A 26,288-nucleotide genomic window follows, 5' to 3' on the forward strand; every position below is an offset into this window, starting at 1 on the left:
ATGCTTGACAGCTACTTTCTTCTCAAAAGAAAGCTTCCCCAATGTTATGAGCACAATGGATTGGACGCACGTAAGACTAATGTCAACAGTGGCAAAAGAGCAGTTATACTAAAAAAAAGTATATGCATTACTCATTGACTATACTGATGTTAATCGATGTATGGATTACATGGCCACCGCAATATCCCCTTGAATGTAGACACACCTAATCTAATGCATGTAGGTCATCATAAAGGAAGATTGACTGTAATGATAGCTTCTGGTGGCATATCGGACTGGTTTAATGGAGCAATTCTGCTGCCTAGGGATTACTTTTTCAAGCAATTTAACTCGGTGTCTACATATTAACAGCCAAACTTCAAAATTGGCATTGTAGAATGGTGTCCTTATTAAGTTTGAGAAGATCTCAAGTGTATTTACTCTTGAACCAATGCCCTGTATCATGCAAAATCAATTGGGGCTGGCAGCTATGGTGTGAAAATCTGGGGCCATCTGTCTGCTGCTCCAATTCACTTGAAGAAAAATCTTGTTTGTGTTGTATTTCTTGCTGTTTTTCATAGCACCCCTATATTTCGAATGCACCCTAAAGCTGGGTTGGATTGCATGTCTAACTTTGTGTTAACCTTAGACCATTACAGCTTTGTATAAGGTTATGTAAACATAGGAATCACCGTCACCTTACCCATTCAATCATGCAGGATCTGATAGACACAGATGGCGGCTCTGGCAGCCCTTGGTTGTACTACATCAATAGGAAAGTGGCTACAAGGGGTCTCTCTGAGGCATTTTTAGATCCAGCTATTGCAGCTGTCACAGATTTTAAAATGTTGGTAAGAAACAATTATTTTCAGAATGAGCAAAGGAATATTAGTTACTGATAATACAGCAGAGTACATCCATATTTTGATTCTGGTTTAGGTTATTCCATGGATAGTTTCTTGCGCTGGATTCCCAATCCTCGTCAGCGGGCTGTGTTGGGCCAATTGTCTTCCTCTGGCCTCCGTGGCAAAAAATTGGAAGTGTGACTGTCGATCTATAATGTCCCCAATGTGTACATGCCACGGCACTTCTGTTGGGGGTTGGGCACCATTTTTATGGTTCTGACTAACTTTAGGCAAGTGAGAGACACCGATACATATTCATTATCTCTTCGAGACAAATGTGCTGCTTTTGCATTGTCTTCTTTTATTGAAAGAGTTTTTATTAAGGAAGCATAGTATTATTGCTAAATAATGTTGGTGTGCTTGGTTTACCATTGAAAAAAATTCAACCGATTTTCCAATTTTACTTTTAGTGGTATTTTGTGCCATGTTTTTATGGTTCTTTTATGATTTTTTAACATTTGAAATGATGATGATGATGATGATGATGTACAGGTGAATCAGAATGTGCCTTCATGTGAATTCTCCTAGATCATCCCATGCTGCCTTCACTTTAAGGCATGCCAGTGTCCTTGAAGTCATGAAAAATCTGCTGCATAAGAGAAGCTGCTTTTTGTCATTTGCTTTCAGGTGGCATTGCCCACCCAATGAAGCACTGTATGCCAACTCCCATACTTCAACCACAAAGTTTGGTGGAAAACAATTTAACTGCTGCCCACATTTTAAGGAGCAACACAATCAAACAGACATTTGGACTACTAAAGAACCTGTTTCGGTGTGTTCATATTGCAGCCAGAGTCCTGATGTCAGCAATTGAAAAGGATTGCCGGGTTAATTTTTTATGTGGTATGTTTGCCATCTGAAGGGAGATCCCCGAATCCTGAGGTCTCATGTTAAATGAGAAGGATCAGCCTAATTACAAATTGTCTGCAGAGGAAGAAGACTCGGAACATGAGCGTTAATGGATAAGACATCTGTTTAAATGACATTTGGTTGTTAGTAGCTCTGATGCATGAATGTTTTTTCTTTCACAGGAAAAGACAAATTCTGTGCCTGTGCTTATTCAAGAGTCAGATGTTTTATTTTTGCTAACACCTTGAAGTGAAATTGATTTAAACAGTTCACTAACGCACAGCAAACACAGTGTTCTCTCTTTAGAACCAAGTGGACCTCAACAAGAAATAAAACTAGGCCCACAGACATCCAGTGATCAATCTGCTCAGATTAGCTACAACATCTGACAGACACGACTCCTACTTAGGCATTTTAATTCTCTTCTCACCTGCCTTTGTAGCCCACCACCTTGTGGTCTACATTGACCTGATCCTTCATCTTTTCCAAAGGCCTACCAAGTGAGAGCTGGTTTCTATAGACCCTCCGGTTGGTATCGGCATGTTGCTAGTCGGAACCAACATGCGTGTCTTTAGGGGATTGTATTCTTTTTCCTGAACTTGGGAAGGGGGGAGGTCAGAGTCTTCAGGCACTCGACACTGCTTTAAAGAGCAGCACAGGTGCATTTGCTCATGCTGAGTAGGTGTGTTTGAAAACACTCTTGTTGTTCTTTTAGGAGTTGCCAGAACCGCCTCCTCCAGTATGGCAATGCGCTCCTGCCATCAGCATGCATATCCTGATATTGATATTGATATTTTATTTCTATCGCGCTCGTACACAAGTGTTTCAGAGCGCGACAAGGCAAGGGAGGGGAACAGGGGAGAACAAAACAACGATCTTACTAGGCTCAGTGGCCTTGAGAACGCGCAAGTGCACGGGACAAGGGACATATCTTCATGTACACTCACCATGCCAGATACACTTGGGACTTTGTCCCCATTACAACAGGCACAGTTTTCTTGTATGGAGTAGTGGGGCCACATTGTGTGTGAGAAATGTGGCCATATGTTCATTCGATGCCAGTGAGCTCTTGCAGCACTGCAGAGGCGCCCTGTTCCACTCATCCCTCCGTGCTTGTTGGAAATATAAATACAAATTGTGGTATTTTAATAATAAAGATTAGTTAATGCAGAATCATCAACCACATGGACAGTTATGAAGCGTTTATGCGGGCAATGTAGTTATCATTTTCTGATGTCATTGCACAGACCACAAATTAAATCAGTTTCCTTACGATACCTGATCGCGTCCAAACTCACTTTACTCACTCCACTTTCTAAACTCAGCCACCCCCTGACAGCTGCCAGTGTCCCACGTCCCAAATTCCTTTCTCATCGCAACACTAATTCCCCGACATAGCCTAACACAGGGTATGCCTCAAAATATATAACTGTCGAAAATAATGTTACAGTACTGGTCGTCTCTGCTAAAGCTATTGCGTTTTTCTTCAATGTAATAGTAATGTACAGTCTTAACATGCAATGTACAAAAACACTGTAACATACAACTCCTATGGCACACGCCCATGAGCATCTTGAGACCAGTAACACTCGGTCCTCTAACAGAAGAGTCATCAACCACACGAATTATATGGAACCGAGAGTTCTCTGGGCAGGGTTAGGGAGAGGTTTCCTATTCATGCCAGATCCCCTCTACCTGTGAGACCCCCAGCACTTCTTTGCTGGACTTCTGGATCTTTTTGATCTATTCCCTTGAATAATCGGAACCTTTTCCCCCCATGCTTTATTTTTGCTTTCACCATGTGCATTATGTTTTTACTTTCTTTTATGGGACCATGCTTTTCTCCATACTTTTTAAAGGCCTCTGTAATTTCCTTTTGCTGCACACAGCACCTTTTTTGCAGCGTTGCTGGGAGACCTTTGGGCTTTCATTGGTATATTCTTGCATTTTCCTTGTGAGAGCGACTGTTCCCAAGGATAGAAGGATACTTTTATCCTTCCTACCTTTTATTTTGGGAGATCAGCACACACCACCTTAGGTGGAGGGCTAAGGTGTTACATAGTGTCCCCTTTCCCACCCCCTGTAATATTACTCTTCCAGTGATGGGCATACCTGAATGGTGGTGGCAGTGGGTGTGATTTTCTGACTTTTGTGTATTTTTCCTATTCTGGCTGTGTTCACAGCCCCGGTAGTGCACAGAAGGGTCACTATTGACCCAAAATGGTCGCTCTCTTCTTCTTTCCCCATTTCATTTGTGCTTGTCCTTTTTTGGGCCTTCATATCCCAACCTGGGTGGGGAAAGTGCTGGTCTGACAATTGTCTTTCGGCAGGACACCTTTGTGACCTGCTGAGGCTCCATTGTGTCTGCGAGGACAGGAAGCAGGGGAGGAGTCAGAAACTCTGCTGATGTTCTTGGTCTTCTAGCATGCATGACAGGAACTAGTTCAAACGGGGAAGCTGGCTGTCCTGCTAGGACAGCAACAACCAAATGCTTGAATGTTGCATGATTGTTGATTGGTTGGTTTCCTGAATAAAAGGGGAGGATCTGGAGGCAAAAGACACGTCAACAACTGGAACAGGATCATCGAAGAAGAAGACAACCAGAGATGTCTGCAGCACCTTGCAGCAACTGGTGAAACCCGCTGCAGTAACCGCTGCTGACCTGACCCCGTTTTTTAACCGACAGTGGAGCTCCGAAGAAGACGACTTTCTCCCTTGTACTGATGAGCATATTCAGTCCTAAAATTACCTTCAAGTTAAGCCACAGCACAATTTGCTGCAGCCTTTCTGGGCTGAAAACCTCCAAAACCCTGGGATCTCGAGCTTGAGTGCAGTGCATCACCTTGCCATGAACAAACTCTCCTGAAACTTTGGCGGTCTCTTTCTGGACCTCCAGAATCAAGACACCACCACCTAAAAGTCCCCTCACCAGAGTGCACGGCTGAGCAAGCTGAGCAAGCAAAGAGTATCGATCGGATGAGAAGCGTTTTTCACTGGTGTCTTTGAAAAGGTGCCAAAACATGTTGAAGCATGAAGAATCCTTTGCTGGAGGCCTCCTCTCTCAACTGCTGCTGTGACATCCCTTCCATAGTCCCTCCTTTCATGACCACGACCAAGGAACAGGAGATAGAGTCCACCGCTGTTGCATCGTGAAGGCGTTCAGCTGGAATTTCTTCATCACTCCAAAGGTACTGTGGCACTCAGGGTAATACTTACCTAGAGTCTTTCTGTTGCTCCTTTGTTGTTGTAGTGCTGATTCTTGTGTTTGAGTGTTCGCCCATACACAGTGGCCTAAAGCTTGTACTCACATAGGAGCCTTTCCTAAGGTCCCTGAACTCTTTTCGACAAACAAAAGCCTGCTTCTTACTTGTAACTCAAGAATCCTCTGGAACTTTGCCTTTTCTACAATTGTGCCTTACCTCCAATATGACTTTGAAGAACTCATACCTAGACAGGAATGGACTGCTAAAGCCTTTAGGCCTCTGAAAAGTATTACAGGTATTAAAAAGTGCTTACCTGCTAATGTTGGTGTTGTTCATACATTTTATTCCAACAGCAGAATATTTTGAGTGGCTATAATCGTGATTTTACTTAACTTTTGAATTAGATTCCTCAATACGTGTTTTACATCAGGGTTTACTAACCTGAAGTATTGCATTGGTTTTCCTTTTGTGTTTATTAGTTTTGAAGTAGTACTTACTTAAAGATTTAACTTTACCGTGTGTATATAAAATAAATAACTATTTAGATATTACAACACGTTAAGTGTTTGTTTGGGCCTAAGTATATCCTATGTTCTTTGTACTTACCTACAACTCACATCTCCCTCCTAAAATAAGCCTGGCTGCTCTGCCATACTACCAACATCTTGAGTAGTACAGCCTTATACAAGAAGTTGGGGCCTGTATACCAAGGGGATAGTTTTATAAAATCCTACCATGAGTGGACTTTAGAAAAACTGCCCTAAAGCAGTTTTTCAATTTCCAATACAACAAGGTGCATCACTATTTAATGCACAGCAGATACTAGGCAATCCAAATTTAGCTGGAATATATATCATTGGGGTAGGACTTGGACATTTAGTAACAGCTTTAAGGCACATTCCATACATTTTCCTCAATTTGCACAGATGTTTAAATCCCCAGATTTCAGAGCAATAGAGAATTAAAGGGCATATTTCAGCCTTGTATACCTGCAAGATGGATGACTCTGAGTACCCACTGTGTTTGCGTGCAAAGCGTAGTATAGCCGCAAGGGGCTGTTGAACTTTAATCACAATTTTGTCCAGCTGAAAGGACCAGGTTAAATTGCTGTCAATGGCAATGCCAAGGTACTCATACACGCTAACAATTTCAAGATGGTTCTCAACCAGCTGCCATTTTAAGCCCTTATTGCATCCCTTTTAGTTAATTTACATGTGGCTAGAGATCATTATCTTAGTTTTATTTGTATTAATTCGCAGCACGTTCAATTTAGCAAAGCCAGCAAGTTTGTCCAGTTGCGACTGTAGACCATTTGGCGTGCAATCGAACAGGACAAGATCATCCGCGTTACCAAGCCACTGTAGTCTGTTCAGACCCAGTCTGGGAGGGGATATAGATTGGCCACAGAAGGTGAAAGGAAGGTCAGCAAGATAAAAAGATTAAACAGTGGATGGACGAGTATGCACCGCTGCTTGAGACCGACATACATGGTGATGGAATCAGTAACTCTGCCTTCTGCAGGTATCCTCACTTTAACTTGATTGTGGCTATGTGAAAGCATAATCATTCTCAACAGGCTGGGTGGCATGCCCCAATTATGAAGCTTGTGCCATAGTATATCTTGCACAACCGTGTCAAAGGCACCACTGAAGTCAATGAATGCCATACATACTGTTTGTCTCAGAATCCTCAACGAATATGTGCTGGAAGAAGCTGGAATTGTTAACCCAATCATTAAGATCCTTCAATAGTATACAGGCGAATATATTGGAAGTGGGATCCAACATGGCTAGTTTGCTGTAATTTCTTGGTTCACTACGCACATACTTCTTATAAACTGGTATGATAATACTATTTAGCCATGTCATAGGTATGTTAATACTATGGCTAATGATAATAAACAATATATACCGCAATCGGCTCCACCAGATGGAATTTAGCTTAATCAGGGCATTCCATAAGCCAGTGACTTAATGGTGTTAATAACAGACTTTATGGCACCAGACTAGATCCATCTATCAGTGAGTTCGAGTGTGCACTCATTAGTCCTTGGTGGACTAATAGTTTTGCTGATGTGTGAGACCCAATCAGATTTTGAGACTTCTCCCGAAAAGCCTGTGTCCAAGCGTGCGACTGGGAGTCATACCTTTCTAAGCCTAAATATTTGAAAGTTATTCCATCTTTTTGGAAGTCAAAATACTTCTGATGCTTAAAATGTTGGAAGTAGGTGACTTCTTTGATAACAAAAATGGAAATAGATTGTTAAATAAAAGACATCCATAACTCTTTGACTTTCCATTTTTAAAGTATGAGAACAAAATGGGGAACAGGTTTGCACATTTTTCAAGTTTACATAGTCGTTAAGGAGGCATAAAACATGCGTAACAGTTTCATGCATAGGTTCATTCCTCGTTTACCCTGTTAAACCGTAATCATATAGTGCCTCCTTATTATGCATATTGGTCTAAGCTCATTCGCGTTACACAGAAAAGTGCGTTCGCAAAGTTCTGATTTTGGGTTAACTTTGCTGCCATTTTAAGAATCAGCCGCCATTTTGATTTTGACTCGTGTTCCATGTTCTAAAATGGTGGACTGTGTTTTCGATTTGCAGTCAAGCCCAACGACCTTTGAGTTTTTCGTTAATTATTAGGCTGACAGATAGCAGACAGTTTAACTAATGCAAAGAAACCTTGTGCTTCATACGAACTGCCATTCAAGTGTTGTCTGCGCTCACAAGCCTCATCCTCGTATAAACCCCAAGACAATGGAAAGTAAACTCTGGTCGTATGTTCTGGGTGAGCTGCATTGTAGTGATTCGTGGAATAAGGCTTACCGTGGATCCGAGAACCAACAGCATCATTGTGATTTCATGGACATGTAAACTTGTTTAATCCTTTGTATAACATTGTAACGTCTGTCATGTGAACTAGCCACAAACTCCAGCCAGCAAATTATTAGCTTGGAGAGAGGCTGGTCAATATTGCTAAAATGGTATAGATATGTCTGTGTTTAGATGTCCAGAATGCTCACTCCTCACTGTGTCTGCTGGTACACACTGCGAGGTGTTGGGAGCCAGATAGATATCGATTTTGCTTTGTAACTGTACAGTAATAAAAGATACTTGTATCTTTTCATCCCGTGATTGGTGTATTTCATTTGTGGTACTAAGCCTCGATATTTCTTTGATCTTTCAACCCCTCTGGGTAATTTAAAACAGTTTGTAATGTGGAGCGGGAGTGTAGAATGAAATATATGAGCCCACCACTCCCATCCTCTCCACCCCCCAAATGCGGGAGCATCTCTGCCCACATCTGATTTTGATGTGGTGAGAGATGCCAAGACATGGGTTCCGAGCCTGCTGGGCCTAGAGACCCAAGCTACTCCTAACTGACGATGCCCAACAAGGTCGAAACATGTCTGCGGATGCTTGTGGTCTCATGCAAAAGGGATGTGACCTAGTAGTTCGGGGTGGACTGCCCATTTTGGCGTGGGACCATGCCTGATTTGCATATGGTCTTTCCCCTTCTGTAATGGCTTGGCACTCTGAAAAACGATCATCTGGAGGGTTGCCCAGAGCTGTGCCAGTGGTTATGGTTTATTCAAAACCTTCCGGCCATCAACTTTTGGTTTTGCTTTATCCACCAGCCTTTGCCGCTAAAGGAAGGAGGATTCCACAGCAATCCACCTAAGAGCCTCAAACTCAGCATATACATGGAAGAAAACTCTAGGCACTAAAAGCTGTAAAAATGATTGAATACCCAGACACTGATTGCCATGCATTATTTGCACCTCAGAGTTAAATCAATCCATATTGCATTGAGAGGACTACGTACCCTGAAGGGTACATGGCTGTAATTTTCGGGGAACTGGAAAATGACCCTCAGAGTAGCAATCAGATAGGTAAAAGTCCAAATGTGTTCAATGTGACCACCCTGGCACCCCTTATATCTGTCTTACAAGCAGCATGACTCATCAAAGGACTCCACAAATTCGACTACATCAAACGACACTCATCGAATTGCACTGGCTCCCTCTGCAAGCACGTATCACCTTCTGAATCATTCTGCATCCTCTACAAGGACATCATCCTCTAGTGCCCAAAATACATCACTGAGAAGCTCAGCATCTCCGAAGCCTACGAACCACCAGAACCCAGGATATGTGCAGACATGAACTCTGCCAGCACAGAAAAAAATAAACAGAAGACAGGACTTCTCAGTCTATGGCCCCAGACTATTGAACCTCCTCCCTGCCAACACCAGGCTCACCCCCTGGCTTCTACAATTCAGGAAGCTCAAGGAATGGCTCCTCCCTAACACCTAGGTCCACCCACCCTCCACTCCCCACCTAACCAACCTGGAACTGGATGGTCTGTTCTCCCCTATTTCCACCTGTGGTTGCATGTATGCCCCTTGCTGCCAAATAGCCCACCCTCTCCCTCCCCCATTGTTAGCTACTCACTCCCTTATACTGACCCATTGAAATCTGATTCGCTCGCTGTTTACTTCACCCTATGACTTGTCAAGCGCTCTGCTCCTTCCTATAGCTTGGTTTGGGCTTAATAAATACCCTAATAATAATAATAATTAATATTTGAACTCTGAAAGAAGAAAGATTCATCTGTAACTCTGTTGGGAATACAGTCTTTTCCTCTGAACCGGGCATCACTTGCCAGTCCCAAGCACCTTCGTGCCACATGTCGTGGCTGCTTGGACCCTAATGCCGGTTTGACCCAGCCGACTAGCTCACCAACCCAATGCCGAATCACTGCATGAGGAAGCTCCAGGAAGCCTGCCTCAATGCTGTTGAGCCCCCAAAGGTAAGACACCAAAGGTTATGTGAGGAGGCCCTGTTTCCCTCCACTTTTTGGGACCATAGGGATTTTTGAGTCCTCTTCTCTACTTTTATTTTACGAACACATATCCTTGAACTATTGAAATTGTTGCCAAATCTCTTGCCTGAACACTTCTGCTGATCAAACCAGGGTGCACTTTAACACCAAGTTCTGCATTCTCTGTGCTTCTTTTTCAGGGATGGGTTTATAGTGTTTTAGTTAGTTTGTTGCAATGATTGTTTTATTAAAGTTCCCATATTTTTATAGAAACTTGTTTGTTTGTTTTGGAGTCTTTGTACTAAAGATTTCTGAGTTGCTCGTTTTATCAGCTGAAATCCCTACTGAAGTTATAGCCTGCCCTTTGCGTGCCTTACCATAAGAGCCGATGAAGCTTTACCTTTTGGGCTGTGCCTATTTCCCTTTTATGATTAGGGTCACTGCTGGGTTAGTAATAGGTTGTAGCTGAGTAGGTGGTTTTGTCACTACTCAACCCTGTACTCCTGCAGAGCAGTAGCCATTTCTTTATGGGGACATGCATATTTTCTTTCTGATGCTTTCGGGAGATTTGGGCTGTATTGGCAGGGGAGGTAGTGTGCTGAGAGTTGGCCAGGCCGATCCAGATGGAGGGCTTTAGTGTATTGTTCCTTGAATTATTCAATTCGGTGGTGGCACCGAGCTTGTGGGAAAGGGATCTATCAAACAGGAATGCTAATTTTAATTTGGATAACTAAGGAGGTGGTGAACAGGCAGCCAGAGAGGGATAAGGGGGTCAGGGTCGGATTGGCCCCTCTGCCTTTTGGTCCGTGGCCGGGTTGAAATCGTCCCTGGGGAGTGGGGGCTGGTTTCTGGCTATGCCTGGGCCGGTTTGGAAGAAATAAAAATAGAAAAAAAAGATGTCTTTTTTTCAATTTATTTTTTCAAAAAGCCTTTCTTCCTTCTTAGGTCGATAAATGAGTATCAACACAGGTTGGGTGATATTGTATGCAAATTTGTTCTATAAAAAAGAGCTTAAGCGTACGTGCCATACAATAACATTAGCCTTTGGCCTTGGACGTCTGCTTGGAATCACAGTATTTTAGTGTACTTAGGAACAATACTATTTGATGCCACTTCCTGTTTAGTCAAGGGGTGAAAGGTCGTGTTTCATCGCTTTCAGGGATGTCACTTTGGGATGGGGTCAAATGACATCACTTCTGGTGATGTTATCAGAGGTCAAGGGTCGTGAGGCGAGGGGTGGGACACTTTTATTTGGGTGACCGGGCCTATTTTTTGTCCCAGTCCGACCCCGGAGGGGGTGTCAAGGTTACTGCAGGTGTTTGTGTTGGCGTGCCTGCATCACAATATAGTTTTTAAAACTAAGATTGTGCTCTGCAAGGATAATTGCATCACAGATGCATTGACTCATTTTCAGTGGCAGTTATTAGGTAAGAATTGCACAGAACTGGTAAATCTTCCTTTCCTGGTTCAACCCCAGAACTTTTTGCTTTACTAGTGTGATATTTTTCATTAATACCTCAGTGAGTGGGAACCTTTTTCCACACTCACATAATCATTAACTCTTTTTACGGGTGTCATTTATAAGACTTTCCATAGTGTCTTTTTAAAGTTATCCTCTTTAACAACTTATTGACAATAAGTGCCTGTTGTTGCTGGGTTGCCCTAGGGGCTCCCCTTTTAACTTTATTGTGCTAACCTTGAGTGAACTACAGTTCCCAAGGGTAGAAAGGATCCCCTTTCACACTAAAACTGTAACAATTCTGTTACAGTGACAAGCCTACCTTTAATGGCTGGTGGCAGTGATACCTTGTATTAATTTGGTGCACCTTTACCGCAGGCTGTGTTAACAGCTGCAGTAAAGCGACCTAAGGATGGCAATTTTTACCAAAATACCCCCTGTCTTCTTCTTTCGTCATTTTAGTATTTCATGTCATTTCTTGTTCCTTCCCCTGACATCCAGGAGTGTAAATTCCTTTGTGTGATTTTTGTCTTCGGTGGGAGTCCCCTGGACTCCCTGCAAAGGCTCCAGTCTGTCTGTGAGAGCAGGAAGAGAGGGAGGAGTCCAAAACTCTGCAGCCCTTTGTCTTATGCCCTGCTTGAAATCCCAGTGGAGGGCTGGCTGCCCTGATTGGACAACTAGACTGCCCCTTTTTATAAAATACAGGGAAATAATGCAGAGGTTGGGCTGTAATTCCTGATAAATACTGTGAACCTGGAAGCTGAAGACATGTCAACCACTGGAACTTAAACCAAAGAGGACGATGAAGGAAAAGCAGCAGAAATTATTTCCAGCGACCGGCGAGCCTGCTGTGTAACTGGAGCCTGCTGTAGGCCTTCCTTCTAATTGACCTGGGGCCTCCGAAAATGATGGCCCTGAACCAGAGCCTAGTGAGACCCACTAGACACAAGATGTCCTGCATTTTGAGCCATCCCACGTGTTGCTGTGACCTTGCGTTGTTGCAATACTCTAATACCCTGGGACCTCAAGCCATTGTGCAGTGCACAGTCTTCCGAATTCTGAATCTCACTGAAACTTTGTGGGCACCCTGGTGGATTTCCAGAGACACGAATCAAGTCTGAAAAGTATTCTCACCAGGGTAGTGGACCTTTAAAATGACGAGAATTCAACCGTGATCTTCTGTCTTCTTCTGTGCTCCTTGAAAAGGCACCAAATCTGCAGATGCGCATTCAGCCACAAAGGAAACCTTGCCTAGAGCCTTCTTCATCGATCCCTGCTGCAAAGTCCCTTGTGAGGTCTTGTTTTCAGTCTCCACAACAAGGAATCCATTCACCGGGTATTTGGCTGCAGAGCCTGAAGTTCTCCTGCTGCAAAAGCTTCTTTAATCCTGAGGTACTGTGTTGGCTTGGGTATGTACTTACCTTAAGCCTGTTAGGATTTCTGTGTAGTAAAGTGGTGTTTTCTGTGTTTGGGAGGCCCCTCGTCCAGTACACCCTGTCCCACTGCTATAATGCCCCGGGACCCTTTTCTAACTCTAAAGTGAAGTACTTACCTGTTTGCCCAGTTTTCCTAAGGAACCCTGACCTTTGCTACTAAAGAACCTATTCTGACACTGCCTGTTGGTAACTAGTCCTAGTGACCCCCCTTCTGCCACTGAGAACACTCATGCTCCAAGAATAAGGGAAAGACTGTCAAGAGATTGGGACTTCTGTCTAGAAAAGAAAATACATCTTTAAAAAGTTACTTACTTGTAAAGAGTTGGTTGGTAACTGTAATTCTAAGAGTGAACAGTTACAAAAGTTCTTACTGATCTTGAATGTGTGATGCACTATTCTTAAAAGTATCGTTAACATCTTTTCTACCTTAGCCACTGTTTTGCCAGCCTAATAGAAAGTAGATGTGAAGATATTTTACTCTCCTGTGATTAGGTTGTTCCTCTTCCCAAAAGTAAAGTGTTGGTATAACCAGATTAGTCCCTTGAGGATAATTGTATTGTGAAAACAAGGAAATAATATGAGGCAGGGTAACCAAAAAGGAAACACACCAAACACAGGTTACACAGGAACATACAAAGCACTTTATTTTATACTGAATCCAGTTACAAAAGAACAGAACAAAATTCAGATAGCTATCGACCCTCAGTACAACACAGCGAACTCCGGCGTGGTTCGGTGTGCTCAGTGAGTGCAAAAATTCATTGAAACAGTCAGGCTTTTATACATTTCTCCAGCCTGTTGTCCAGCCTTTCTTCAGGTTAACCATTCCATAAATAGGTTACTGCTCTAGGGTACCTTGCCAGGTCAAATCTAGTTCATCTTAGGTTTATACATTAACAAGATATGTATGCTCTAGGCCTAACATTACAATGCGGGACTTAATTTATACAATATAGTTAAGCAGGTGTTCTCATTCAATTATAGATCAGTTTCGGTGATACAGGTAATCCATTGCACACAGGTCAGCAGAAGGACAAGGTCTCAGCTCATGACCCTAACAAGTGGCCTGCAGGCAAGTTATACATTAGCTGTACAGAGGTCATGACAATCGAGTTCTGTTCTGAATAACATAGGCTACAGTTTTGGCTCACATCGTGACTTTATAGAGCAAGAAAACCTAAAATGGCGGCTTGACCCAAATGACAGTTTACATGGTTTCTAAGGTCAGGACCTTGCAATGCGAGTTTATTCACATGTAGTTTATAAGCAGCTTGTTAGCAGCTTGCCGTAGGCCAATATACATATATTCATAGCAATAGGAGGCACGATATAATTTCTAGTTTGACAAACCCTCCTTTTGGCCTATGCCAAGTGCTAAACTACTTCTGATCTCCCTACAAATAACTCCATGTGTCATCGTCCATACACCCTGAATAGCTGTCAGAAATATCTATCGCCATTAGATCTTTTACTAAGATCTCTTTCAGTACATACTCCTTAGAGGTTTTATCCGGGGCATACACTTTATGTCCTATTGTACCTATCGCCTGAGTGCAACATCCCCCTAGCATTGAACATATACTTGGTAGACATTGGATACAACAACAAAGAAATAGCAGAATTCCCAAAATAATCCGCAAGACTGAAAGCACTTTCCAACCCCAAGACCGCAAGAAGTCCCAGAACCAAGCGCTAAGATCCCAATTTCCCTCGGGAACATGCACTTCTGAACTAAGAATGTGCAGATTCTGTATTGCCTTAAAAATAGTTGGGGAGAAATCCGGTACGAAAACACAGCAAGCGGACCCCACTAGTTTACATACTCCACCACGTTCAGCCAGAATGACATCTAATGCCATCCGGTTCTGAAGCGCTACCAATCTGATCGCTTTCTGCTCTAAAGTCATATTATAGAGTATATCTGTGGTCCGGTTGATGGTTCTCTCCAGTACTCTCGCTAGTTTCCTGATATCCTCGGAATTCGTTATCTGCCCAAAGAATGGAAGGAATGATTTCGCTACATCTCCTAAAACCTGTGCTGGAGTGTCGCCATTCTCGTCCCGCCGTGGACGAGCCTTCGAAACCTCTACAGTACTTGCTATAAACACCCCAGGTAACAGGATTCCAGATAACAAGTTCCCTGCCAATCCCTGGGCAACCATGGAAATGCTACATTACCGCAAACAAAATAGATAGGTTCGCCTACATACAAAGGTCTGTCTTCCCCAGTCAAATTTGCAACGTTGGCACAACCTTTAAAATCTCCCATTGACCGGGTGCCATTCCTCTGTATGCAGAAAGAAACTCAATCGGGGCTATGGTTTAACAGTATAAGAAGGAGGCACGGCATCCTTATTGCCTATCGGAGCCATTTTAAAGGAAATCAAAGATTGGAAAGGACGAGACAGTCTATCAGAAGGCCTAATAGAAGCAATATTGAGCTTACTCCTATTTACGAAAAGCGAGCATCCCAGGGGAGCCAGAACACGTTTCTCAAAACTATTCAAATTAGTGCCATCAAAGTTCCCCGAGATGCTATCGTTCCATCGGCCAAAGAACAGTGCTCTAAGTGAAGCATAACAAACAGTTGTCAAAGGTAAAGGGTGAATATACCAACCGAGCCCCTTATCCCCATGTTGCGGTAAATGTGAGCAGACCCAACAATTAGTCTTATTAAAAATGGCATGTGTTGCATTCATTATAAGCAACAAGGTATTATTGTGATACTTCTGTCTATGCTGTGAGTCCCTAGGTGACAGAGTATGCAAATGTACAAAAGCTGTAGGAACAGTGGGTACAATTTCAGTCGGCAGCAAAGACTCTAAAGGATGAGTTTCTTCAAAATACCAAAGGCCTAAGACAGTGACTATTATAAAACCAAATATTATCATAAAAACACAGCAATACGTTTTCGGGGCCCAGGCACATTGTTCATTGTCTGAGTTGGTCACCCCCTTATTTATAAGTCCAATACGAGCAGCAGCGGTGGCGGTAGCAGGCATTGTAGATTTTCAATCAACGACCCCAATGTTCGTTGCTGGCGACACTACGGTCGCGCGGCTTCTTAGTCCTTCCACAACCCCTAGCCAACAGAATCCCCTTCCTCAACTTTTTGGGCAAATGCAAGCCCTTGATGATCCTTTCCTTCCTTCAATGCACAGCCGAACCGTGCCGTATGTCTATCTTCATGGCCGGAAGTTGTATCTTGCTGTGCCTGGTATTGTTTGATCCGAGAACAAGATGTCGTCACTTCCCGTTGGAAGCAACGTATCAGAGGCAAGTGAAGTTGGAACAGCAATTTCCGGGAGCAAAATTTTCAGAGAGTGCGGAGACAAAATGGCAGCTTCCCCAAGCCTCACGGGCTCAGAAAGATTCTCTGACGCACTCTCAGTGCTACTCACTGCTTTGGGATCATTGGTTGCAGCGTTAGCAAGGGGTTCTGTTTCTTCTGTAACGTGTGGCACTGGGTGAGGAAGTTTCTTGACATGCGTCGCGTGGATCCAATGCTTCCGGCCTGCGACACGCACCGCTGTTTGGGTGACCAGCAGGACCTGGAACGGGCCCCGCCACCGAGGTGCAAGGCAGGAAGATCGGTCAAAGGATTTGACCAAAACCCAACTTCCAGGTTGTGTACTGTTGCCTGGGCCCTCGTATCGTGCGGGTAAAGCGTTTCGTACCTGGTGATAAATGAAATACAGGTTTTTAGTCAACTGGCTACAATAGTCTGAAAGCAATACATTTTCTACATTCCTCAACCCTAGGCTTCGGAAGACCCCAGATATTGGCAGGTCTCCCCATTACCACCTCAAATGGAGAGAGCCCAGTCTTAGTTTGAGGGGTTGTACGCATGGCTAGTAACACGATCGGTAAGGCGTCCGGCCATTTTAGTTTGGTGCCGGCACACGTCTTAGCGAGCTTGTTTTTTATGATACCATTGTGTCTTTCCACTAATCCGGCGCTCTGAGCATGTCTGGCCGAATGGAATCGTTTGTCAATTTGCAATGCCGTACATATCTGTAGAATTACAGCAGCGATAAAATGCGGACTATTATCCGACCAGATAACTCTCGGCAAACCGAACCGTGGGAAGAATTTCTTTAACATGGTCTTCGCAGTGGTCATGGCTGTAGCGTCTTTAACAGGGAAAGCCTCGACCCACTTACTAAAGGCGCAAATGACCACAAGGACATATTTTAGATTGTTACATCGCTCCATTTCAATAAAGTCAAAGTGAATCACTTCAAACGGGACAGAAGGAGGCCCAAAGCTACCTCTTAGAGTTGCTGTCCCCTTTCCCACATTGTGTTGTAGGCAAATCATGCAATTTTGGACATAATGCTGGGCAATTTTTGAAATCTTATCATTTACCCAGACTTTCTCTAACATTCTCGTGATCTGTCGAGCGCACACATGTGTGGGACCGTGTGCCATCATTACTATATAGGCATTAGGAAGCAACCATTTCCCTTCAACCATGTCCACACAACACCCATCATCATCGAGTTTCCCCAAGCCCTCAGCCCACCTCTTGGATTCTTCTAATGTGGCATCGGCTTGGATATCCCGTACAGACCCAACACCCTCATCCATTGCATAGGCATCTACAGTCTCCCTTGAAACATACATCTCCGTGAAGAGATCAGAGGCAGTTTGTCTAGCTATTTGATCAGCGAAAGCATTCCCTTTCCCTACATCATCTATAATCTTGCGATGTGCTGCGCACTTAATGATTGCTAACTGAATAGGGAGCGCAAGCGCTGAAAGCAATTGTACTATCAGGGAGCCATGTTGGATCTTGGTGCCATGCGAAGTTAAAAACCCTCTCTCTGACCAAAGTCTCCCAAAGTTGTGAGCCACCTCAAAGGCATACTGGCTATCAGTATATATGTTTACTGTTAGCCCTTCGGAAAGCTCACAAGCTTGAGTCAATGCTATAATCTCTGCGGCTTGCACAGAGTTATGCGTAATTCTCTTGGTCTCCACAACCGTACTCAATGTAGTGACTGCATAAGCAACTGTGGATGTACCATCCAGTAGTTTGAAGTAGGAGCCATCACAAAACAGCTCCCCTTGTGGGTTATCCAAAGGAGTGTCCCTCAAATCAACTCTGCCTTTTGTATCTTGTTCAGTAGTATACAGGCAGTCATGTGACTCTTCGTCACCGCAAACAGTATTTTGCGGGAAAGGTAGGAGTTCAGCCGGATTAAGAACGCAGCACCTCCTAATTTGAATGTGGGGAGCAAACAAGATTAATTCATATCTTGTCAGTCGTGCGGAAGTGATGTGTTGCGTTTGGGTTTTGTTCAATAGAATATCTACATAGTGAGGCACCATCAGGGTTAAATCATGGCCTAGGACCATTCCCTCACTCTGTTTTACAGACGCAGCAGCAGCAGCGACAGCGCGCAAACATCTTGGCAAGGCGCATGCAAAAGGATCAAGGGCGGAAGAGTAGTAACCGCATGGCCTATTCTTCCCTCCATGTTCCTGCGTTAATACAGCCAAAGCACATCCATCACATTCATGCACAAACAACACAAAGGCCTTCTCATAGTTCGGTGTGCCCAAAACTGGCGCCGAACATAATGCAGTCTTGAGCAACTCGAATGAATGTTGATGCTCCGTATTCCATGGCAATGGCGAAGAAATACCCTTCTTCGTCAAGGCCAACATCGGTTTTATCACTAGTGAGAAGTTTGGGATCCATAACCCACAGTAAGAAGCCATACCTATCAAGGCTCTAACTTCCTTTTGTGTATTTGGGACAGACATGCCAGAAATGTGTTTTATTCTTTCAGGTGTCAATCTTCTTCCCTCCTTCGCAGGAGATAGCCTAAATAGGCGACCTCCTTGCAACAATATTGAAACTTTTTAAGCGAAGCTTTGTGACCATGCTTAGCTAGATGGATGAGCAACAACACAGTGCCCTCTTTACAAGAGCTCTCAGAGTCAGCGGCTAAAAGCAAATCATCAACCTATTGAAGCAACGTACAAGTAGGGGGCAATCCAAGGGTATCAAGCTGCTCTTTCAAAGCCCTACTATAAATACTAGGACTCTCAGTATAACCTTGAGGTGCATGAGTAAATGTGAATGAGCGTCCCCCTAAGGTGAACGCGAACAAGTATCTACTATCCTCATGTATAGGAATACGGAAGAAAACATTCTTTAGGTCCACAACACTGAAGTGAGTAGTCGTAGCTGGAATCATGGTTAATATTGTCGTCACATCAGGCACAATTGGAAATTGCGGAGCGACGACTTTATTAATGGCACGTAAATCAATTATAAAACGAAATGGAATTGCATTATCACCCTTTTTGTACACGGGTAAAATCGGACTATTGCACAAACTTCCTGTAATCTCCTCAATCACCCCACGATGCACAAAATCGGAAACAATGCTCTTCAAAGCTCGCTCGCCTTCAACTGAGATCTTATACTGTGGAATACGGGGCAGCTTAATAAACACCGACATCATTGTCATCAACTGCCCACAAACACTCTGGTACATTACTCAATTCTGGCGGCAAAGGTCTAGTCAAGAATTGCGAAACAGACCATTGCTGTGGTGAAATCGTCAAACGCACTCCATCAGAAGAACAATGAATTACCGCATTTAATTCCTTCAACAGATTCAACCCCAGCAAATTCTCTCCACAATTCGAAGTCAGGAGAAATGAACAGTGGTCCGTAAAGGGACCCAAAGAAATAGGTACCGGTGAAGAAACCGGACAAACAACTGGTATGCCAGAAAACCATACAGAAACATTGGTTTGCCCTGACAGTGGAATGTTTGTAACCCGAGAATGATCAATGGAGCACTTCTGTGCGATGTTTCCTATTTCCCACTACCATTTCAACGTAGGGACCTTTCTGATTAACGGGAATAGGTGTAGGTTCCAAACCCTGCTTCAGGCAATCCTAACGAAACAAAATATCATCAAAAGGAAGCTCTTCAGATAGATATGCAGCAGAAGGATGATCAGATATGTTTCTAGTATCCACACTCGAAGTCTGATTATCCTGTGAAAAAGGTTGTTGGGGATCCTGCGAAAACTGGCCTCTACCAGGGCCCCCTACACCCGGGCGACCTCTGGATCGTCTACCCATATTTCCAAATGTGTTATTCGACCTCTGTCGAAGGACGGGGCATTGTGCACGCCAATGACCCTCCTGGCGACAATAGGCACACTGGTTAATATTCACAGGACCCAAGGGCACATTCCCTTGTGGAACATACTGACCTCTAATTTGCGAACTACCCCCTCTGGGGCCTCTAACAATTTACTGTAACAATACTTTAGTCTTCAAATCACCTTTTCTCTTCTCTACTCTATCTTTTTCATTATTGACACGGTTCTCGTAGTACTGAGCCATGTGCAGTACTTCTGATTGGGATTTCGCCTGCCAAGCGCTCTCAGAAGACATAATTTGTGACTGGATGTCAGGCAGCAATCCACGTACAAATTTGTCCACAAAAAATCTTTTCCCAGACTCTGTGCCTAAGTCTTGTCCACTGAAATCCGAGAATACCTGTTCGAACCGATTAAAGAACTCGGTAGCACCCTCAGACTTTCCTTGGACACAGGCCGTAAGCTTGTCCCAAATAATTCTCTTTTCGGGGATTATAGTTTTCAGATTTGCAATGATTCTGTCAGGCAAAGTTAGTATCACCTGAGGCGGTCTCTCACCAGCTGGCCTTTCCCCATCAAGCCTAACTATGTTAGCCCATGTATCTCCCAACCCTGGTACATCGTCTATAGTTCTAACTTGTTTCCACAAATCTACAGGCAGGAGTACAGGGAATAGCAAATCAATGTCGCCTAGGGTAAACAAAGAGGACTGCAAAACGGACTCTATCTCTTTATAGAACCATGTCGGATTTTTCCTAATGTCAGGAATAGTTTGTGAAATAGTATTCACTTCCTGTCGTGAAAACGGGACGTGAACAAACTGCGGTACATAATGTGCAGGAATGTCCACAGCAGGTGTACCTGCTGTAGCATTAGCAGGAATCTCAACCTTTGGGACAAATGTCGGAGGAACCTCTCTCATAGGCAACTGAGATGTAGGCAACTCCGAACGCTTACTAAGCAACAGAGCTAAGTCGAGCGCTAAAGCAGTCGAAGAAGTGTCAAGTGAAAAAGCTCTCTTATAAATGCTCAATAACTCTGTGGGACAACTATCCTTTCTCTTTAAACATTCATCCTGCAGGTACTCTACCATTACCTGTATCACTTTCCTCTGCATTTCTAGCGTATATTGACTGTATGTGTCATATACCTCAACTGGAGTTATCGATATGTCTGAAATCCATCTAATCGCATCTTTTGTACAAATTTGCGCCTCCTCAGATGTCGATTTACGACACGGAAGAAATCGTTTCTGTACATACATACTTTCTTCTTCGTCATCCTCATTCCGTAACCTTTCCAACTCCTTTCTATACTCAAATATCCTCTCAACATGCTCATGTACCTTCTCCACAGTGTCTCTTGAAAACACTAAAGTATTCAGGTCCCTCAACCCTTGTGGGAGGTCTGCATTATTTAATTTACCCCACATTACACATAAATTAATCCCTAAACCTTCAATGAAAACATTTTTCTCAGGAAAATTATCCATATTAGAAAGTGTGGCAAGAACATTAGCTCGATCATCTCTCTCCATACAATGCTTAGCCCATGCCAACAAATCCTGTTTCTTTTCTGTAGGAACAGTATTACGAGTAACAATCCTCGACCCCGCACCTTGATCAACTACAAGCGGTACAGAACTACTTGGGAGTGAGGGTGCAGGCAAATTCAATGGAGGTAATATTACTGGTGCAATGGGAAGAGGCAGAGGAGCAGGTGGAGGAACAACAACCGGAGGAATAGGAACAACAGGTTGAGCAGGAAGAGCAGGAATAACAGCAGGAAGAAGTACAGCAGGAGGAAGAGGAACATACAGAGGTGGTGCAGAGGCACCAGGCCTTCGTTCATTTAACAATTTGTTGATAAACTCATCAGAAACATGAAGATCTTTAGAAGGATAGATTTTCTGAATACCGAGTGAGAAAGCCCTGTCCATATTCCTAACCGACTCAGACTGTTTGTCCTGATCATATAACAACGCCTTTTTAGCATTTGTTTTATGACGCCGCACATGTTTTTCCCTACTTTTAAGCTGCTACAGCGCTTCTCTTTTCCACTTTTGCAAAACATCAAATGCTGCAGGTCTGGCCTTCTTTTTTAACAAGACTGACTCTAAATATTCAATACGAGGGATCGCAAAACTACCATTGACTGGCCACTGAAGTTCGGAGGCATGTCTGGTTTGTCTGTGCCAAATTTTATTAAATACTACACTTCCAATGCCATGCTTACAGTACATAGTACATGCCGGTGACCCCTCCTGTGGTGCCGGATGGCTAAATTCCAAAGATTGTCTATCGCTGCGGAATAATGCCCTGAGGCAGCTAGACAATTTCCCAGGCATTTCTCAAATACTCGGTGTTAACTGGTCAATAATTGTGTCTGCATATACAATGCGCCAAATTCAAATTGTCAGGGTTGAATTAAGAGTCGGGTAACGACTCACCTGACCAAACCTAAGGAGGACCGATCGGTTTACAAATGACTTACCTAACGAATTTTACCTTGTGTATGGTGATTTCGGCAAATCTGCCCGCCTCCAAAAATTGACCCTCGTCAAGATGCCGTCTCAGACCACACGGCTATCGTCCAGGGAACGGATCGTGCACCGCTGTTGAGGTGTCGCGTCTCGTTCAGTCAGGCCCGTTATGTCACACCGTCCGATCCCGGTCCGATAGCGTGCGTCAACCTTCAATAATCCGGCATCAATCTTGAGGGTCCCTATTCCGGGCGCCAACTGTGAAAACAAGGAAATAATATGAGGCAGGGTAACCAAAAAGGAAACACACCAAACACAGGTTTCAAAGGAACATACAAAGCACTTTATTTTATACTGAATCCAGTTACAAAAGAACAGAACAAAATTCAGATAGCTATCGACCCTCAGTACAACACAGCGAACTCCGGCGTGGTTCGGTGTGCTCAGTGAGTGCAAAAATTCATTGAAACAGTCAGGCTTTTATACATTTCTCCAGCCTGTTGTCCAGCCTTTCTTCAGGTTAACCATTCCATAAATAAGTTACTGCTCTAGGGTCCCTTGCCAGGTCAAATCTAGTTCATTTTAGGTTTATACGTTAACAAGAAGAAATGGTAATAATGTATGCTCTAGGCCTAACATTACAATGCGGGACTTAATTTATACAATATAGTTAAGCAGGTGTTCTCATTCAATTATAGATCAGTTTCGGTGATACAGGTAATACATTGCACACAGGTCAGCAGAAAAAACAAGGTCTCAGCTCATGACCCTAACAAGTGGCCTGCAGGCAAGTTATACATTAGCTGTACAGAGATCATGACAATCGAGTTCTGTTCTGAATAACATAGGCTACCATTTTGGCTCACATGGTGACTTTATAGAGCAAGAAAACCTAAAATGGCGGCTTGACCCAAAATGACAGTTTACATGGTTTCTAAGGTCAGGACCTTGCAATGCGAGTTTATTCACATGTAGTTTATAAGCAGCTTGTTAGCAGCTTGGCGTAGGCCAATATACATAAATTCATAGCAATAGGAGGCCCGATATAATTTCTAGTTTGACAGTATGAGTGTCCCCCAACTGGGTCTTGCTTCCCCTGACTTGCTGCTAGCCTGTCCTGAACAAGTCTGCATTAGGTTGTTGCCTACCTAGAATAACTATTCAGTAAAGTGTAACATTAGGTTTTACTTTCCCCCTCCATTGTGAGGTTAAACAAAGTATGTGGGTTTTACTTACCTTGTGGTAGCTGTGTGCCATCCCAAATAAGTTAAAAGAGTTACTGCCTACCTCAATCTGGGGTTCCTTGATTTCAAAAAAGCACCTGTAATTGTATATTACATGTCTAGGTTTTACTCACCTAGTATAACTGTGTTATCACAAAAGTAGTTATAGGTTTTTACTGTACCTGGAATAAGTGTTTCACTATTCACCAAAAGTATATTGTCCAGTTGACTGATTACGTGATTTGTGCTAAGAATCATTATGCAACCGGAAGGGTGTACTGCCCTTGCATTACTGAATGTAATTGTAAAAAGTGACCGTTGGTGTTTGCTCCCCAAGAATAGGCTTGACCTATACTGAATGTTTATGGAAAGATTTTGACTTCCCTAGAACTACTGTTAGGTACTTCAAATAAGGTGTATACTGTGATTTCATATAATGTGTTAGTACTTACTTAACTCCTAGATTTATCTGGGCCTACTTGCATTTTAAAAAATCCTTTATTTTTACATGCACAGTGTTTCAGTGTTTCTTTGGATCATTTGTATGACTATTTTACTTGTACTGATTCTACAGCCCTCTCTCCCTCCTCAAATAAGACTGGCTGCTTTGTCCGCACTACCATATACTCAGGTGGTACAGCCTTATACTAAGAGTGGAGTCTTGTAATGCCTCAGTTGAATGGTTTTACTAAGCCCTTAGTTGGACTTAAAAAAAACTGTCCTAACAGCAGAGGTTCCATGGGTTGGCTCTGGAGGTGCAAAGGGAGGAGAAATGGATTCCGGCAGGTCTTTGGAATCTGGGATGATATCAAAGAGCTGCTCGAGAAGCCATTGTGGGCATCATCACATGTAGAATACTGGAGAGCATGGCTGGAATTTGTGAGTGGGAGGTTGGCATTGCAAGTGTTTGGTGGACGCTGAGAAGAGGAGGTTATACATATTGAGTTTGGTGCACAGTGGGTTGGCTAGGGTGATGATTGCAGGCAAGCTATTCTACATTTATTTTAATGGCAAGTGGTTTTGGGTACTTAAGGCTAATATAGGGGGAGGTGAGGAGAATGTTTGTTGGGTGGTTAAGGAAAAGAGGGAGGGCAGCGATACCAAGAAAGACACTAGCAGCAGATTTGCAAGTACTGCTCTGGGGCATGCAAGAGGAAGTGTGATAGTTGGGGTGGGAGACAGCATTGTTCGTACTTGTTTTACATAACAGTTTGTTGAGGCCTTCATAGTGTCAAAGGTGGTGCGAGGAAAAGGTGTGGATAGTTTGGTATTCGAGGAGGTGAGGTTAGCATAGAAGGGTTTGGACATATTTGTTGGTAAGTTCAAGGGGAATCAGCTGTAGCTGGGTGTTTAGTGGGGGAGGAAAAGGAGAGGACCCTATGTTCTAGGGAGGGTCGGAACTGGAAATGGATGATTTGGGGTTGCACTGGCCTGATTTCCGAGCGCAAAAAAGGGAAGGGATGGTCTGTCAGCTTGAAAGGTGTTGGGTATGGCATGGACGGGGTTGTAGGCTTTGTGGAAGGATGTCAAGGGTTTTGGCATTAATTCTTTTGGAATAGGGGCCACCTGGGAGCTGAAGTAGTTGGGGAGATAGAGGTTGGAGAAGTAGGAAGGATATCTCAGGAACTTGTGATTATTGAGGAGGCTGGAGCAGTTGGGAAGGTGGAGAGGGAAGGGGCATAGTGGATCAGGTTAGGAGGTAGAGGTTTCTGGTAACAAGCATGGAGGAGAGTCTATGGTACACAGGTTGCAGTCCTCGGGCGTTGGTGGCCAAGTGGTTGGATGTGGGCCAAGGCAGGGCCAACACCTCCCTATATGGGTAAATGTGAGCAAGAATCATTGGGAACCCGCAATAATCACCCTGCATGCAGGAGACAACAACCTGGTGAAAGAGCAAGGTCTAGTGGTGATCAGAAAAATGGAGAGAGGTGCTCTGATAATAAGTGAGGCTTGGCCAGGAACTATCTTATATTGAACTGAATTATTACCACGGACGGTTTGGTGGGAGGCTATGAGTCAGGCAGCAGTAGAGATGGCAAGGAGGAACATAAATAAAGAAATACAGGCATTTTGCGATGTGTGGGTCTGATGCATCCAGAGATCATGTCTGAGGTGGGTTACTTGTTCAGGGAGAATGGGGTATACCTGTTAACCGGGGTGGACTGGGAACCAAAAGAGGCCCTGGAAATAATTTTCAAAGTGGTCCTTTATTACAGATTTTCAGCAAGCCCAACCTTTTTCCTATGAGAACATTTAGAAATAAAATATGTTACTACACAAGAGGTCCAGGGTGCAGAGGCACACCGGGAAATCTCCAGAGTTCCCTATAGGCCAGTCCACCCCTGTCTGTTAATGGTGGGCAACATGTATTATATTTTGGATGTGAGCATGGCATTGGACAAGATAGTTGGAAAATTGAACAGGTAGAGGAGGTGGGGCAGAAATAACACCCCTGGGTTGAGTTATTCTCAGTGTTGGGTGATGTGTAAATTCAGTCACTAGGTTGCTTAAGGAATTTGGCTGTCCAGTGTTAAGTGGGGATTTGTTAGTTCTGTGCAGAGTGGAAGGTTATCCGGGGTATTCAAAAGGGGGCAGGAAGTGGCAGAAACAGAAGGGAGTGGCATCACAGAGAGAGTGATGATGGCACATGCATTAAGATGTTGGCACTGAAAATGGGGAGGGTTGCAAGAGGGAGGAACTAGGCATGAAGCCATGGGTCAGTTCTTCACATCTATGTTCAGAGCAGCCAGAAGCACGGAAACTGCTCTCCTGAACATCCGTGAAGAT

This window comes from Ambystoma mexicanum, chromosome 9, assembly GCF_040938575.1.
Source record: "Ambystoma mexicanum isolate Mex_15411 chromosome 9, UKY_AmexF1_1, whole genome shotgun sequence".
NCBI lineage: Eukaryota > Metazoa > Chordata > Amphibia > Caudata > Ambystomatidae > Ambystoma > Ambystoma mexicanum.